Genomic DNA, 16,829 nt, shown 5'->3' on the forward strand with positions numbered 1-16,829 from the left:
TGCCCCGTGGAGTCTCTGTGGAGGACACATGCTTACCTTACATCGTCTCTGTTAGAGGCATTTCGATGCTCATTCAGGCGGACTGCAAGATCTCTGCCGGTCTCGCCTACATATTTCTTGGGACAGAACCCACAGGGGATAGTGTAGACGCCTGCTGTAGAAGTTAGAGGTGTGGGGCTGCGTTTCGTAGTGAGGTCTTTGATAGATGATGTGTTTATGGTGGAAACGTTGATGTTACTCATAGCAAGTGCCCTGCGAGTATTCGTGGCAACATCGCCACACGGGAGTACTATGAACTGCACCAACCCAACAACACAGGAGTCACATGATTTCATCGTCTACCCGTCCTCATCATAGGCAGAGGTTGTTTTGATAAGGACTTGCCTCGCATGGGCCAGTAGGCCTTCTACAGTGTTCCTCCATTCTTATGTTCTTGTGACATTCCTCAGGTCACGTGCGTCACACCTCACTCTCCGCCTATGTATAATGTCTTTCTACCTCTGTATATTAGAAGTGATGAAGGTCCCAGGACCGAAACGTTTTCTAATAAATATGTTATAGTGTTTGCTTACGTGTCTTTCTAAACCAACTTGTCGGTATTTGTGCAAGAAAGGTATAAAATACCGACAATATGAAAGTTAAGACACACGTGCAACATCTGGATATCTTTATTGTAGTAGACGTTTCGCCATCCAGTGGCTTTATCAATACAGATTCTAGGACATAATAGGAAGACAGGGATGAATCAGTCCCTCGGCCTTGGTGTTAGTGTTCACAGCATCATGGAATCTTGGTTCAGAGGACATCTACAAGACCTTCACGGCTGCTACAACTAACCCATCTCTTTGGGAAGGACCTACTTCCACTGGGGAATCCCGCCTACCAGTGACTTTGCCCTCGTCTGCTGCCCGTCCCTATCCACTGACGCCTATATAAACCGCCAGTCTTCTTGTCTTTGCTCCAGATTCTCCTCCACCACGATGCTGTGAACACTAACTCCAAGGCCGAGGGACTGATTACCTCATCTTTTGTATATAGTTCTACTGTCTTCCTATTATGTCCTAGAATCTGTATTGATAAAGCCACTGGATGGCGAAACGTCTACAATAAAGATATCCAGATGTTGCACATGTGTCTTAACTTTCACAAAGAGGAAGGCGTAAGATTGATGGACTGAACACATCGACTCAAGGCTGAGGGACTGATTACCTCATACTCCTCTCCTTACGCCTTCCTCTTTGTACTGGACTGATGAAGCCACTGTGTGGCGAAACGTTTCCTGAATAAAGATTCCCATATGCTGCATAAGTGTCTCAATCTTCAACTTGTCGGTTTTTCAAACCATTCATCATAGAGAAGAGTTAGCAGAAGCAGCAGAGAGGTGGAGACGATGTAATCAATCCATCACCCTCGAAGACGTAGTTTTTAGGTGGTCAGTCCCTCAGCCTGGAGAAGAGTTTCGTTCCATAGTCGTTTTATTCCACAGTAGTTTTGAGGGGTTCAGTCCCTCCAGGCTGAGAGACTGACCACCTCAAACCTACGTCTTCAAGGGTGATGGACTGATGACATCGTCTTCACATCTCCACTGCTTCTGCTAACCCTACTGAAGAAGCCTACTGTGTAGGTGAAACGTTTCAGCATAAAGATACCTAACTACTGCATACGTCTTATTTATCAAGTGTAATAATGTTGGCCTAGTTTTTCTTAATGTAATTAAGCCAGTGAATGCTTAAGAATTAAGGAACATGGACCAAAAATAAATTTGCTACAATTGTTGTCTGTTAATGCCATAGTGCTTCCGGGAGATGCAAAAGAGAAGTTGCAGTGAATGGAGGAGTTTGGAAGCGTGTCTAAATAAACAGGTTGATGCGAGTTAGTAGAGAGTAGATTATGGAGAGATGAAGGTCAGATTGGAAGGGAGGAGAATGACGTGAATTTATGTCGATACTTGGGGGTGAATGTGTCAACAGATGACTTTTATGGAACAAATTCGTGGTTAGATGTGGGGAAGAAATCGGCAGATATACTGAGTAAATCTGTGGAAGGTGTGTACTCACCTATTTGTGGTTGCAGGGGTCGCGACTCAGCTCCTTGCCCCCGCTCCTTCTCTGATCGCTACTAGGTCCTCTCTCTCCCTGCTCCATGAACTTTATCATACCTTGTCTTAAAACTATGTATGGTTCCTGCCTCCACTACATCGCTTGCCAGACGATTGCACTTCCTAACAACTCTCTGACTGAAGAAATGCTTCCTAACATCCCTTTGACTCATCTGGGTCTTCAACTTCCAACTGTGACCCCTTGTTTCTGTGTCCCATCTCTGGAACATCCTATCTCTGTCCATCTTATCTATTCCTCGCAGTATTTTGTATGTCGTTATCATGTTTCCCCTGACCCTCCTGTCCTTCAGTGTCGTCAGACCCATTTCCCGTAACCTTTCTTCGTTGGACAATCCCCTTAGCTCTGGAACTAACCTTGTTGCAAACCTTTGCACTTTCTCTAATCTCTTGACGTGTTTGACCAGGTGTGGGTTCCAAACTGGTGCTGCATACTCCAGTATGGGCCTGACGTACAAGGTGTACAGTCTTTTGAACGATTCCTTAGTGAGGTATCGGAACGCTATTCTCAGGTTTGCCAGGCGCCCATATGCTGCAGCAGTTATCTGGTTGATGTGTGCTTCCGGAGACGTGCTCGGTATTATACTCGCCACAAGATCTTTCTCCTTGAGTGAGGTTTGCAATCTTTGGCCACCTAGCCCATACTCTGTCTGCAGTCTTGTTTGCCCTTCCCAGATCTTCATGACTTTGCATTTGGCGGGGTTAAATTTGAGGAGCCAGTTGCTGGACCACGTGTCCAGCCTGTCCAGGTCTCTTTGTAGTCCTGTGTGATCTTCATCCGATTTAATTCTCCTCGTTAACTTCACATCTACGAACAGGGACACTTCTGAGTCTATCCCTTCCATCATGTCATTTACATATACCAAAAATAGCACAGGTCCTAAGACTGACCCCTGCGAGACACCGTTCGTCACAGGCGCCCACTGTGATACATCACGTACCATGACTCGCTGTTTCCTCCCTGTCAGGTATTCTCTGATCCATTGCAGTGCCCTTCCTGCCATACGTGCCTGATCCTCTAGCTTCTGCACTAATCTCTTGTGAGGAACTGTGGCGAAAGCCTTCTTGTAGTCCAAGAAAATGCAATCAACCCATGTCTCTGTGACACAGGATTTGCCTTCCATGAATCCGTGTTGGTTGTCGTTTATAATCTTGTTCTGTTCCAGGTGTTCCACCACTCTCCTCCTGATAATCTTCTCCATGACTTTGCATACTATTCACGTCAGTGACACTGGTCAATAGAGAGTGCCTCGTTTCTGTCTCCTTTCTTAAAAATGGGGACTACATTTGCAGTCTTCCATACCTCAGGTAGTTGCCCAGTTTCGAGGGATGAGTTGAAAATTGTGGCTAGTGGACCACACAGCGTCTCTGCTCCCTCTCTAAGGACCCAGGGAGAGATGAAGTCCGGTCCCAACGCCTTTGTGTGTGTGGGGGGATGTACTCACCTATTTGTGGTTGCAGAGGTCGATTCATAGCTCCTGGCACCGCCTCTTCACTGGTCTCGCTACTACTGTGTGTGCGTGTGTGTGCATGTGCGCGCGTGCGTGTGTGTGGGGGGGGATGTAGCAAATGTAGTAGTAGTAGTGGTAGTTATAGTTGTAATAGTAGTAGTACATCTGGCTGGATGTGTGTATTCACATATATGTGGTTGCAGGAGTCGATTCATAGCTCCTGGTTGTGTGTGTGAGAGAGAGAAAGAGAAGAGAGAAAGAGAGAGAGAGACTTGCGAACACTGAATCAAAGTTAGTCAGCACCACCACCAACACAGGCACACAACTTACTCACTTAGTTCCTTTCCCCTCACAATATCAACAGATTAATACCAACTAAAATCATCCTAAACTTGTACGGGAAATTTGATTGGCTCACCCTGGTCGACAATTAGCACCACTGCTCTTCACAACATTCCCTCCGACAAAAAAAAAAAAAAAAAAAAAAAAAAAGGAGTCTCGTCTATACAACCCTGAAAATTACTGGTGATCAGTTTAAATCCTGATTGTATTGTGGAGGGTCACCCATATACAGGAATGTGGAGTTGTATAAACGATAGCGATCTTCTGTTAGGCTCGAGTGACGAATAACGGTAAAGAGGGTGCATTTACTTAGGAGTGAAAACAGGAAACGGTATTTTTAAATCTGTACAATAGGAAGTAGGCAGGTTTTATCTAGGTACAACAGGAAACAGTAAGGAGCGAACTTTAAAGGATTCACAACAGGAAACGGTAATGTTAAATGCAAACAGGAGGCTGGCCGCTGAAGATGAGATACAACAGAAGTGATTATGATAAGTAAGATTGGATGTGGTGTTAGAGTTTAAGAAGCACGAACATTTACACACAAATAAATTTATATATGTGTATATACATATATATATATATATATATATTATAATATATATATATATATATTTATTATATATATATATATATATATATATATCTTTATATAAATATATATATATATATATATATTTTAATATATATATATATATATTTTAATATATATATATATATATATATATATATATATATATATATATATATGCAATAAGATCACAGTAAACAGGTGATTTTAGAATATGCAAAACAACCACTGTGAAAGAATAGAGAAATTCCAAGCGCTCTCGTGACTACATTGTTCCTTGATAATGTGAGTAGTCACGAGAGTGCTTGGAATTTCTCTATTCTTTCACAGTGGTTGTTTTGTGCATATATATATATATATATATATATATATATATATATATATATATATATATATATATATATATATATATATATATATATATTATTTATTATCACACTGGCCGATTCCCACCAAGGCAGGGTGGCCCGAAAAAGAAAAAACTTTCACCATCATTCACTCCATCACTGTCTTGCCAGAAGGGTGCTTACAATACAGTTTTTAAACTGCAACATTAACACCCCTCCTTCAGAGTGCAGGCACTGTACTTCCCATCTCCAGGACTCAAGTCCGGCCTGCCGGTTTCCCTGAACCCCTTCATAAATGTTACTTTGCTCACACTCCAACAGCACGTCAAGTATTAAAAACCATTCGTCGCCATTCACTATCAAACACGCTCACGCACGCCTGCTGGAAGTCCAAGCCTCTCGCACACAAAACCTCCTTTACCCCCTCCCTCCAACCTTTCCTAGGCCGACCCCTACCCCGCCTTCCTTCCACTACAGACTGATACACTCTTGAAGTCATTCTGTTTCGCTCCATTCTCTCTACATGTCCGAACCACCTCAACAACCCTTCCTCAGCCCTCTGGACAACAGTTTTGGTAATCCCGCACCTCCTAACTTCCAAACTACGAATTCTCTGCATTATATTCACACTACACATTGCCCTCAGACATGACATCTCCACTGCCTCCAGCCTTCTCCTCGCTGCAACATTCATCACCCATGCTTCACACCCATATAAGAGTGTTGGTAAAACTATACTCTCATACATTCCCCTCTGCCTCCAAGGACAAAGTTCTTTGTCTCCACAGACTCCTAAGTGCACCACTCACCCTTTTCCCCTCATCAATTCTATGATTCACCTCATACTTCATAGACCCATCCGCTGACACGTCCACTCCCAAATATCTGAATACATTCACCTCCTCCATACTCTCTCCCTCCAATCTGATATCCAATCTTTCATCACCTAATATTTTTATCCTCATAACCTTACTCTTTCCTGTATTCACTTTTAATTTTCTTCTTTTGCACACCCTACCAAATTCATCCACCAATATATATATATATATATATATATATATATATATATATATATATATATATATATATATATATATATATATATATATATATATATATAAATGCAAAAATCGCGAACAAGCGATACAAAATGCAAAGCAACCACGGAGGGTGAGTTGAATGATAGCTCTTGGCCTTTCGCATTGTAATCAACACATCAGAACCTCGCAATGTTGCAGAGAAAAGGAGAAAGTCCGAGCAAACAGATCACAGGATTGTATTTGCTTGAACCTCCTTTGTGCAACACTGCAAGCTGATGTGTTGATTGCAATACTAAAGGCCTAGAGCTATCATTCAACTCCCCCGGGGGATCGAACCCGTGTTGTTTTAGCCCGCCTCATGGTTGACGAAAATTCACGACGCTCTAACCCACTGGACCGTACAATCCTACAAGAATCACGCACCCAGCAGAGCTGTGTGTTGTACCGTGTTCCGAAGATATACGATGGTGTGGGCGCCTCAGCTAATTTCATTCTAGCCCCCACAAGCAGTATATATAGTATTGTAACCACGAACGAGTGGTACTTATATATATATATATAAAATATATATATATATATTATATATATATATATATATATATATATATATATATATATATATTAATATATATATATTAATATATATATATATATATATATATATATATATATATAAATATATTATATAATATATATATATATACATATATATATATATATATATATATATATATAAATATATATAATATATATATTATATATATATATATATATATATATATATATATATATATATATATATAATATATATATTATATATATATATATTAATATATATATATATATATATATATATATATATATATATATATATATATATATATATATATATATATATATATATTCCTAATTTTTACTCTGCTATAAAGCTTTTGGTTCAGAAGCACATTAATAATTCATTTATTAGTTTATAATAAGGTAATTAGGAATTGATAAGGTATTAAGTAGTCTGTTTGTGGTGTTCCCAGAGGTCTAAGGGATTACATTAATATAACTCGGCACTGGGAAAACATGTCTATAATGATACATGGTGTGTAGGCCCTTGTTACCTCATCTATAATTTATTATTATATTTGTAATTATATTACTTAGTCTTTTTTGCGTTTTTGGCTATGAGGGAGAGAGTTGTTGCGTGTGTACGTGCGTGCGCACGTACGTACGTGTGTGTGTGTGTGTGTGTGTGTGTGTGTGTGTGTGTGTGTGTGTGTGTGTGTGTGTGTGTGTGTGTACGTGTGAGTATTTGCGTGTACAGATGGGTTTGTGTGTGTACACATACTTAAGAACATAAAGGAGGAACACTGCAGCAGGCCTGTTGGCCCATACTAGGCAGGTCCTTTACAATCCATCCCACTAACAAAACATTTACCCAACCCAATTTTCAATGCACTTGAGTGCGTTCACGTATGTACACGAGTGTAAGTATTGCAAATATGTACATGCAAATGTGTGTGTGTACACACATTCTTATTCTCTCTCTCACACACATACACACACACATACATACACACACACACACACACACACACACTCACGCACGCACGCACGCACACACACACACACACGGTCAGTGCTGTTTCTGGTATATGTGAATGACATGACGGAAGGGATAGATTCAGAAGTGTCCCTGTTTGCAGATGATATGAAGCTCATGAGAATAATTCAAACGGACGAGGATCGGGTAGAACTACAAAGGGATCTGGAAAAGTTGCAAGCCTGGTCCAGCAACTGGATCCTGGAGTTTAATCCCACCCAGTGCTAAGTCATGAAGATGGGGCAAGGTCAAAGAGGACCGTAGACAGGTTGCCAAAGACTGCAAACCTCACTGAAGGAAAAGGATCTTGGGGTGAGTATAATACCGAACACATTTCCTTAGGCACTCATCAACCAGATAACTGCTGCAGCATATGGGCGCCTGGCAAACCTAAGAAAAGCGTTCCGATACCTCAGTAAGGAATTGTCCAAGACTCTGTACATCAGGCTTATACTGGAGTATGCAGCACCAGTTTGGAACCCATACCTGGTCAAGCACGTCAAGAAATTAGAGAAAGTGCAAAGGTTTGTAACAAGACTAGTTCCGAATCTAAGGGGTATGTCCTATGAGAAGAGGTTAATGGAAATCGACCTGACGACACTGGGGGACAGGAGGGATAGGGATGTTATGATAACGACATAAAATACTGAGATGAATTGACAAGGTGGACAGAGACAGGATGTTCCAGAGATGGGACACTGTAACAAGGGGTTACAACTGAAAGTTGAAGACTCAGATGGGTCACAGGCATGTTAGGAAGTATTTCTTTAGTCATAGAGTTGTCAAAGTGGAACAGTTTGGAGAGTGACGTAGTTGAGGCAGGATCAATACATAGCTTTAAGAAGAGGTATGATAAAACTCATGGAATAAGGAGTGGACCTAGTAGCGACCAGCGAAGCGGGTGGATCAAGAGCAAAGTCTCGACCCCTGCAACCACAACTACCTGAGTGACTGTACACACACACACGAGTTGTGACCTGACCTCTCTCTCTCTCTCTCACCCCCCCCCTTTTTTTATACAGGATTTGAGAAGCTTAGGTTAAGGATTCCTAACTTTATTGACAAGCTAAGAGCTGTTGCCTACATCAGCTCATTTGAAAGCATTTTCATTATGAAACACACAAGTAGGGAACAGGAGGAAGTTGAAGCCATTTGTGAGTCAGCATTTTAATTTGATCACCTGACGTTATCTCGTTGACATCATAATGCTGTACGAATGTGTTCCAGACTCGAGTCATCCTGGGGATAAATGATCTCAGATGAAGTGATGCTCTGGAGAAGGGTAAAGCCGGAGTGAAGTTGCCCCTTTCTGCCTGTCTTGTGGTATGGAAGCTTGTTTCTTGCTGTCTTCGAAGTGGAGCCAAGTGTGGTACTTTGACGATGTTGGCCTTGTACATAACAGCAAGGCCCCCCCACGTAACTCCTGTGTTGAAAGCTCTGCTGAAATGACAGACCTATCCAGGATGGGTCCAGGCGAGAGATGAGGCGTCTTGCTCTGTTCTCTACTCTGTAAAGCAGTCGCTTGACAGTATAGAATCTTGCAACCCCTACTATCGAGCAAATGCGAGATGCTTCGAAGTGCTGTAAGCTTTCTGGCTGCATTGTTTGCAAGATTTACAACGTGGTTCTTCATGGTCAGTTTGAAGTCAAATTTCTCCTCAAGGATATCAACTTCTTCCCTAGGTACCAACATTCTCCAATTCATTCTTACTACTGCTCCGGCATTACCATCATGATGCCTAGAGACCATCATCATTTGTGTTTTCTCAGGTGCAAATGTTACTTTCCATCAGTTTCCCCAAGCTGATATAGCTCTTAGCTGGTGATTGGTGTAGCTGGCATTTCTTCTCTTAGATAAGTAAATGTCAGAGTACGGTCGTCTGCATATGCATGGGATTCTGGGATGAGATGATGAAGGCCATTGAAGTAGATATTCCATAACAATGGCCCAAGCACACTTCCCTCTTTCTCTCACTCATACACTCTCTCTCATTCACTTTCACTCTCTCGCTCTGGCTCTCGCTTTCTCTCTCATACTGGTCTTGCCATAGGTGTGTAGCAGCAACCTAACAGTACACATATTACTATACCTATTAGTCACAAATACGACCTTGAAAGATACCAGAAGAATGCTACCGGAGTAGATAGTTGGGGACGGGGGATGTGACTGGGCGCCGCCGGTCCTAGACCCGACCTCCTGGTGGATCAAGACCTTATCAAGACAATGCTAACTAAACGTCGAAAACTCATAAAAAAGCAGCCATGAAATGCTCCATTAAATGAAGAGAGAGTAATTAATACTTATACGAGACGATGACAGGATGACCTCTGGTTAGTTACATGACTTGAAGACAGTGTTACTTCAGTTAGTGCTACTGAATGGTGGAATTTTTCAGTGGCATAATAAGAGTCGTCAGTGTCACCCAAAATGTTGAATTCAGTCACGTGTTAAGAGATCTGAGAAGTTTTAATTTAAAAAAGTTTCGAAATTAGCATAAGCACACGCCACACAACACACAAACAGCACAACACAACACACACAACACACACACACACACTTCCTGTGAGTTGTCACACCCTAATAATGAACACAGAACACCACGAGCATTGCTCTGCTGCTGTAACTACGAATAAGTAATCACAAATAGGTAATCAAGGTAATCAGACACCTCACCTGCGGCTCGATGATTAGCGTAATCAGTACACAACTGGAAATGAGCCGGGCTGGAGTGCTAGGTAGGGGAGGACGTGGAGGCAGGTCTCCTGGTGCCGGGCTGGAGTGCTAGGTAGGGGAGGACGTGGAGGCAGGTCTCCTGGTGTCGGGCTGGAGTGCTAGGTTGGGGAGGACGTGGAGGCAGGTCTCCTGCTGCCGGGCTGGAGTGCTAGGTTGGGGAGGACGTGGAGGCAGGTCTCCTGGTGCCGGGCTGGAGTGCTAGGTAGGGCAGGACGTGGAGGCAGGTCTCCTGGTGCCGGGCTGGAGTGCTAGGTAGGGCAGGACGTGGAGGCAGGTCTCCTGGTGCCGGGCTGGAGTGCTAGGTAGGGCAGGACCCCTGGCACAATGTTGGGTTACCTGCTGGGAGAGAGACACAAATAACATTAATAATTAGGATGAGAAAACCATAAGCATATCGGCTTATGTAGACACACACATTACATAAATCTTAGAAAATGTCCACCAAAAAATGATGTGCAGTAAAAGTCCACCAGGAAAACTTACCTGAAAACTCAAAAATATAAAACAAAAAGCGTGAGAGGCAAATGTAAACAATAAAGTGGGGTTAGACAAGGATCTGTACTTGTCCCAACTATATTTTAAATTTAAGTAACTTGCTAGAAGGAATAAAAAGTTATATTAACAAGTTTGCCGAGGATGACAAAAATCCTAAGTCAAATAAGCAAGAAAATCTTATTGTTCATCTTTACAAGACGGCTTCGTCAGGTTAAACAAACGGTGCGGCAGATGGATGATGGAATTCGGGGACGATAAACGATGTATAATGTAAGTAGGAGAAAGTTGATAATTGAGACGCTTGTGCAACATCTTTATACTGGAAGCGTGTCACCACATACTGGCTTCATCAGTCCAGTGCAGAGAAAGGTGGAAGGTAAGGAATTTGAGGTAATCAGTCCCTCAGCCTGAAGTAGTTGTAAGTGGTATAATCATGAGAAATTAATAATTATGTAATGAAATAATTACTGAAGACATAGGTAATTCATACACACAGGTAGTTCATACACATATATAATTCATATACATAGATAATACATACACACAGGTAAATAATATAGATAAATACTCACATTGAAGTAAATAATACACAATAATCTCAATTAAAAATACGAAAAGAGAGGAAAGACAGGTAAAAATTTTTTTCTCATCTTCCTCCTCTTCCTCTTTCCTCTTTTCGTCTTCGTGTGTGTTACCTCCTCCTGGGGGAGGAGAGGCAGCATGACTCTCGTGTCAGGGTATGGTTGTCTCGCTCCTTCTCCACCTATCCTGATTAAATTATCTCAGTTACTGGCATCACTGCTAGATTATTGCCTATATAACTTTTACAGTATACAGTGATAATTCCCCTTGTGATAATTCCTCCTGGTGATGATTCCTCCGTGATAATTGTCCCAGTGATAATTCCTCCCAGTGATAATTGCCCCAGTGATAATTGCCCCCAGTGATAATTCCCATAGAGTAATAATTCCCACCAATGATAATTTCCACCAGTGTTAATTTCCCCAGTGATAATTCCCATCAGTGATAATTCCTCCGTGATAATTCCCACCAGTGATAATTCCTCCCAGTGATAATTGTTCTAGCTGGTAATTTCCCCAGCGATCATTCCCATATAAGTAATTCCTACCAGTAATAATTCCACCGGTGATATCCATCAGTGGTAATTCCCACCAGTGATAATCCTCACCATTGATAACCCTCACCAGTGATAATTCCCACCAGTAATACGCACCTGTGATAATTCCTCCGTGATAATTCCCACCAGTAATAATACGCACCTGTGATAATTCCTTCTTGTGATAATTGTCCCAGGGATAATTCCTCCCAGTGATAATTCCCCTAGGGTAATAATTCCCACCAACGATAATTTCCACCAGTGTTAATTTACCCAGTGATAATTCCCACCAGTGATAATTGTTCTCGTTGGTAATTCCCCCAGTGATCATTCCCATAGTAATAATTCCTACCGGTAATAATTCCCCCGGTGACATCCACCTGTGATAAATCCCACCAGTGATAATGCACACCTGTGATAATTCTCACTAATAAATCCCCCAGTAATAATTCTCCTCGCTAATAATTCCGGCAGTAATATTGCATTTCCTTGGTTTCAAGCGAAAAGCAGCTCATACTCCTTGGATCAAGAGCTCTTAATCAGCGTCACTACAATCCCCCCCCCCGCCGAAGAGCGATGATAATTCGTCTCCCACTGAAGATTTTTCGTCCCCCACTGAAAGTAATTCCTCACACTGATGATATTTCCCAAATATAATTCGTGTCCCACTGAATATGTCTCCCATTGAAGATACTGTCTCCCACTGAAGATACTGTCTCCCACTGAAGATACTGTCTCCCACTGAAGATACTGTCTCCCACTGAAGATACTGTCTCCCACTGAAGATACTGTCCCCCACTGAAAATAATCTCCAACTGAAGATAATTCGCCTCCCACTGAAAATTCATCTCCCACTGAAGATATTCTCACCGATAATTCATTTCAGTGTTAATTTATCTTTCGGTGATAATCTGTCACTGATAATTCACTTCCCTATTGATAATTCGTCTCCTACTGTCGAACAAGTGAAAAGTTCACCAAACCATACCCCCGGCCGGGATTGAACCCGCGGTCATAGAGTCTCAAAACTCCAGCCCGTCGCGCTAACCACTAGACCAGCTAGCCACAATAAGATTCATCCAACTAGGTATATTTCTACACCATAGGAAGGTTAGCACAGGCACCTCTGTGACCACAAATGCAAGTTTTTACAGACGAATCTCCAGCTAGCGTGGCCGTGACGAACTCTAGCTCAAGTCCCTTCACTGCCGTCAACATGACTTAAGAAATCGTAATGACACGATTGCAAATAAACCATACCCCCGGCCGGGATTGAACCCGCGGTCATAGAGTCTCAAAACTCCAGCCCGTCGCGCTAACCACTAGACCAGCTAGCCACAATAAGATTCATCCAACTAGGTATATTTCTACACCATAGGAAGGTTAGCACAGGCACCTCTGTGACCACAAATGCAAGTTTTTACAGACGAATCTCCAGCTAGCGTGGCCGTGACGAACTCTAGCTCAAGTCCCTTCACTGCCGTCAACATGACTTAAGAAATCGTAATGACACGATTGCAAATAAACCATACCCCCGGCCGGGATTGAACCCGCGGTCATAGAGTCTCAAAACTCCAGCCCGTCGCGCTAACCACTAGACCAGCTAGCCACAATAAGATTCATCCAACTAGGTATATTTCTACACCTAGTTGGATGAATCTTATTGTGGCTAGCTGGTCTAGTGGTTAGCGCGACGGGCTGGAGTTTTGAGACTCTATGACCGCGGGTTCAATCCCGGCCGGGGGTATGGTTTATTTGCAATCGTGTCATTACGATTTCTTAAGTCATGTTGACGGCAGTGAAGGGACTTGAGCTAGAGTTCGTCACGGCCACGCTAGCTGGAGATTCGTCTGTAAAAACTTGCATTTGTGGTCACAGAGGTGCCTGTGCTAACCTTCCTATGGTGTAGAAATATACCTAGTTGGATGAATCTTATTGTGGCTAGCTGGTCTAGTGGTTAGCGCGACGGGCTGGAGTTTTGAGACTCTATGACCGCGGGTTCAATCCCGGCCGGGGGTATGGTTTATTTGCAATCGTGTCATTACGATTTCTTAAGTCATGTTGACGGCAGTGAAGGGACTTGAGCTAGAGTTCGTCACGGCCACGCTAGCTGGAGATTCGTCTGTAAAAACTTGCATTTGTGGTCACAGAGGTGCCTGTGCTAACCTTCCTATGGTGTAGAAATATACCTAGTTGGATGAATCTTATTGTGGCTAGCTGGTCTAGTGGTTAGCGCGACGGGCTGGAGTTTTGAGACTCTATGACCGCGGGTTCAATCCCGGCCGGGGGTATGGTTTATTTGCAATCGTGTCATTACGATTTCTTAAGTCAACTGAAAAGTTCGTTATTAAAATAAAGTTGAACTGAAGGGTTCAACTATAGGGGTTCAACTAAAGGGGGTTCAACCGAAGGGTTCAAATGAAGGGGGTTCAAGTAAAGGGGTTCAACCGAAGGGTTCAACTACATTGTAGTTGAACCCTTCAATTGAACAATGTTCAATTGAAGGGTTCAACTATAAAGTCAAGAGTTGCTCAACCATTGAAAATTTCTCTCTCGTTAAATTTCTAGAGGGTAAAAATGTGCAAGTGAGAAAGTGAGAGATGATGAGTGAGAAAGTGAGAGATGATGAGTGAGAAAGTGAGAGATGATGAGTGAGAAAGTGAGAGATGATGAGTGAGAAAGTGAGAGATGATGAGAAAGTGAATGCAAATGAACGAGCGGGAGATAAAATAAGAAATTGAATCAATCTGTTGTTAATTCCCTGAAAAGCAAGACCCTAGAACCCCACCCCAGAACCCCACACTGAACCCAACACCACCCTTGAACCCCACCCTGAACCCCACCCTTGAACCCCACCCTTGAACCCCACGCCAGAACTTGATTAATACCTTATATTAAGAGCATGCATATATCAGTATGGTAGCTTAATTAAGAGGGTGACTGAAGACGGCTGCTAAGACAGGCGAAACGTCCGGTCAGAGATACCAGACTGACTCACAAAACCGTAGTAAGACTGCAAACGGATTCGAAACCTCACCCGTTGTGTGATTCGATACCAGACTGGTTGATACCTTGACCAATCAAGCTGTTGCTGATAGCAGGAGATACTTCCCAGTCACCACGGTGAGAGAGAGAGAGAGAGAGAGAGAGAGAGAGAGAGAGAGAGAGAGAGAGAGAGAGAGAGAGAGAGAGAGAGAGAGAGAGAGAGAGAGAGAGAGAGAGAGAGAGAAGGAGGAGGAGGAGGAGGAGTAGGAGTAAGGGACAAGTCTCCCACATAGTTATATTGTCAGCTAGATCACACATAGTTAAACTGTTGTCATTTTTACCTGTGTGTCAGCCAACGGCAGTTCAACAGACGCCAACAGGACTGTTATTGTCGTTTTGCAAGTGAGGGATGCACCGGGGCTAGACAAAATGCATTCTATAAAAAAAACAGACTAAATGAATATAGCTTTTATTGAGCACTGTGATTGGTGCAACCTTTACATGGCTACTGATTGACCAATGAATGAGTTCATTCTTGTTGCACCAATCAGAACACGGCTTCCCATCCCCTCGTGCGATGATTGGCGGGGCCCAGTCGGAACTGTTGATGGCTGGTTAATGGAGTCGTTACAGCTCTGATTATTACTTGTAGGGTTGAAATGTGAACAATTTGGCTGAAGTTTGCATGACAGTTTGCAGGAGGTGAGGGGACGATGATTTGATTGGCAGAACAGAGGGGAGGCAGAACGTTCTCGCTCGGTTTGGAAAGTATTGGAAACAAATCACGCATCCCATTCTCTTCTAAAATGTTTTGTGGCAGGGAAAAATGCATGTTTGTATTGGCTCTGACTCTGGCTTTTATATGTTAGGTGGACCTCCCGGCGTTTTTGGGTTGGTGCTACGTGTTTATAGTGATGAGGGTCATGTAGAAATGGGTGTATTATGAGATGTGAGGTGATGGGACTTGTGGGTTTGGGCGTGTGATGGTGAAGAATTTGTGGGTTTGTGTGTGGTGGTGGTGATGTTGAAGGATTTGTGGGTTTGTCTGTTATGAAGGAATTGTGCGATTTTTGTCAGTAGTTAGGAAAAATATAAATTTGTGTCTGCAGTATCACTGAAGGAAAAATGCACGTGTGTAATATATTTGCGTGCACGCACGCACACACACACACACACACACACACACACACACACACACACACACACACACACACACACGCGCGCGCGCGACGTAAGCAGACTGGCCAGAAATTAATATGCTAGGGTGAGGAGAGAGGCTGAGAGACAATTTGAGAACGACAACAGCCAAGGCCAAGTCCGAGCAGCAACTACTCTACAGCCACACCAGAAGACGATGATAAAGGTAGTTCGACGGAGGAAGAAAGGAGGAGAGCTCACGAACCATAAATTCTGTGAAGTGTTGATACAACGATTTGAAAAGGTCTTGTCAGTGGAAACTGGGGCGGTACCAACGAGACTAAGAAACCGGGGACACCGACAAGTACTGAATGACATACACACACAACAGAGGAAGAGTTAAACTACATGCCAATTTCTGACTTATACCTTGCAAGGTAACTGAGAAACCTAGGAGGGAGGGGGGAGTGGTAAAACGAGTGAAATGTGGTTTTAAAAATAACTAGCATGGGTTTAGAGAGGGCAAACCTGGTCTTTCTAACTTCTGTAACAAAGTGACACATGTGCGGCGAAGGGAGTGGGAGAAGGTTGGGTAAACTGCATTTCTTTTAGACTATAAGAAGGCGTCTGATACTGTACCCCACAAGCGGCTGGGCCAAAAACTAAAGATTCAGGTGGGAAGAACAAGAAACGTACTCTGGTAGCTCACAGACTATCTTAGAGGAAGTAAAGTGTGTCAGCAAAGAGGCGTCAGACAGGTTCAAGTAACTAGCGGGGTTCCGCAAGGATCGGCATTAGGACCAGTACTTTTATGGTTTATGTGAATGGCATTCCAGATGGGATCGACTGAGGTATATCCCTGGTTGATTATGTAAAACTAACGAGAATAAAAACAGACGAGAA

At 42.8% G+C, this 16,829-nt stretch overlaps 1 long non-coding RNA gene across 2 annotated transcripts in view; it reads right to left on the bottom strand.

Moving 5' to 3' along the window:
- Window positions 1-16,829, bottom strand: part of LOC138855139 (uncharacterized) — a 179,675-nt gene that overhangs the window by 61,850 nt on the left and 100,996 nt on the right. For both annotated transcript variants that reach the window (XR_011394298.1, XR_011394297.1), the window contains exon 2: window positions 10,133-10,531. This is a non-coding gene — a long non-coding RNA (uncharacterized lncRNA). The remainder of the gene's footprint in view (window positions 1-10,132; window positions 10,532-16,829) is intronic.

The sequence above is a fragment of the Cherax quadricarinatus genome, chromosome 82 (genome assembly GCF_038502225.1).
Source record: "Cherax quadricarinatus isolate ZL_2023a chromosome 82, ASM3850222v1, whole genome shotgun sequence".
Classification (NCBI taxonomy): domain Eukaryota; kingdom Metazoa; phylum Arthropoda; class Malacostraca; order Decapoda; family Parastacidae; genus Cherax; species Cherax quadricarinatus.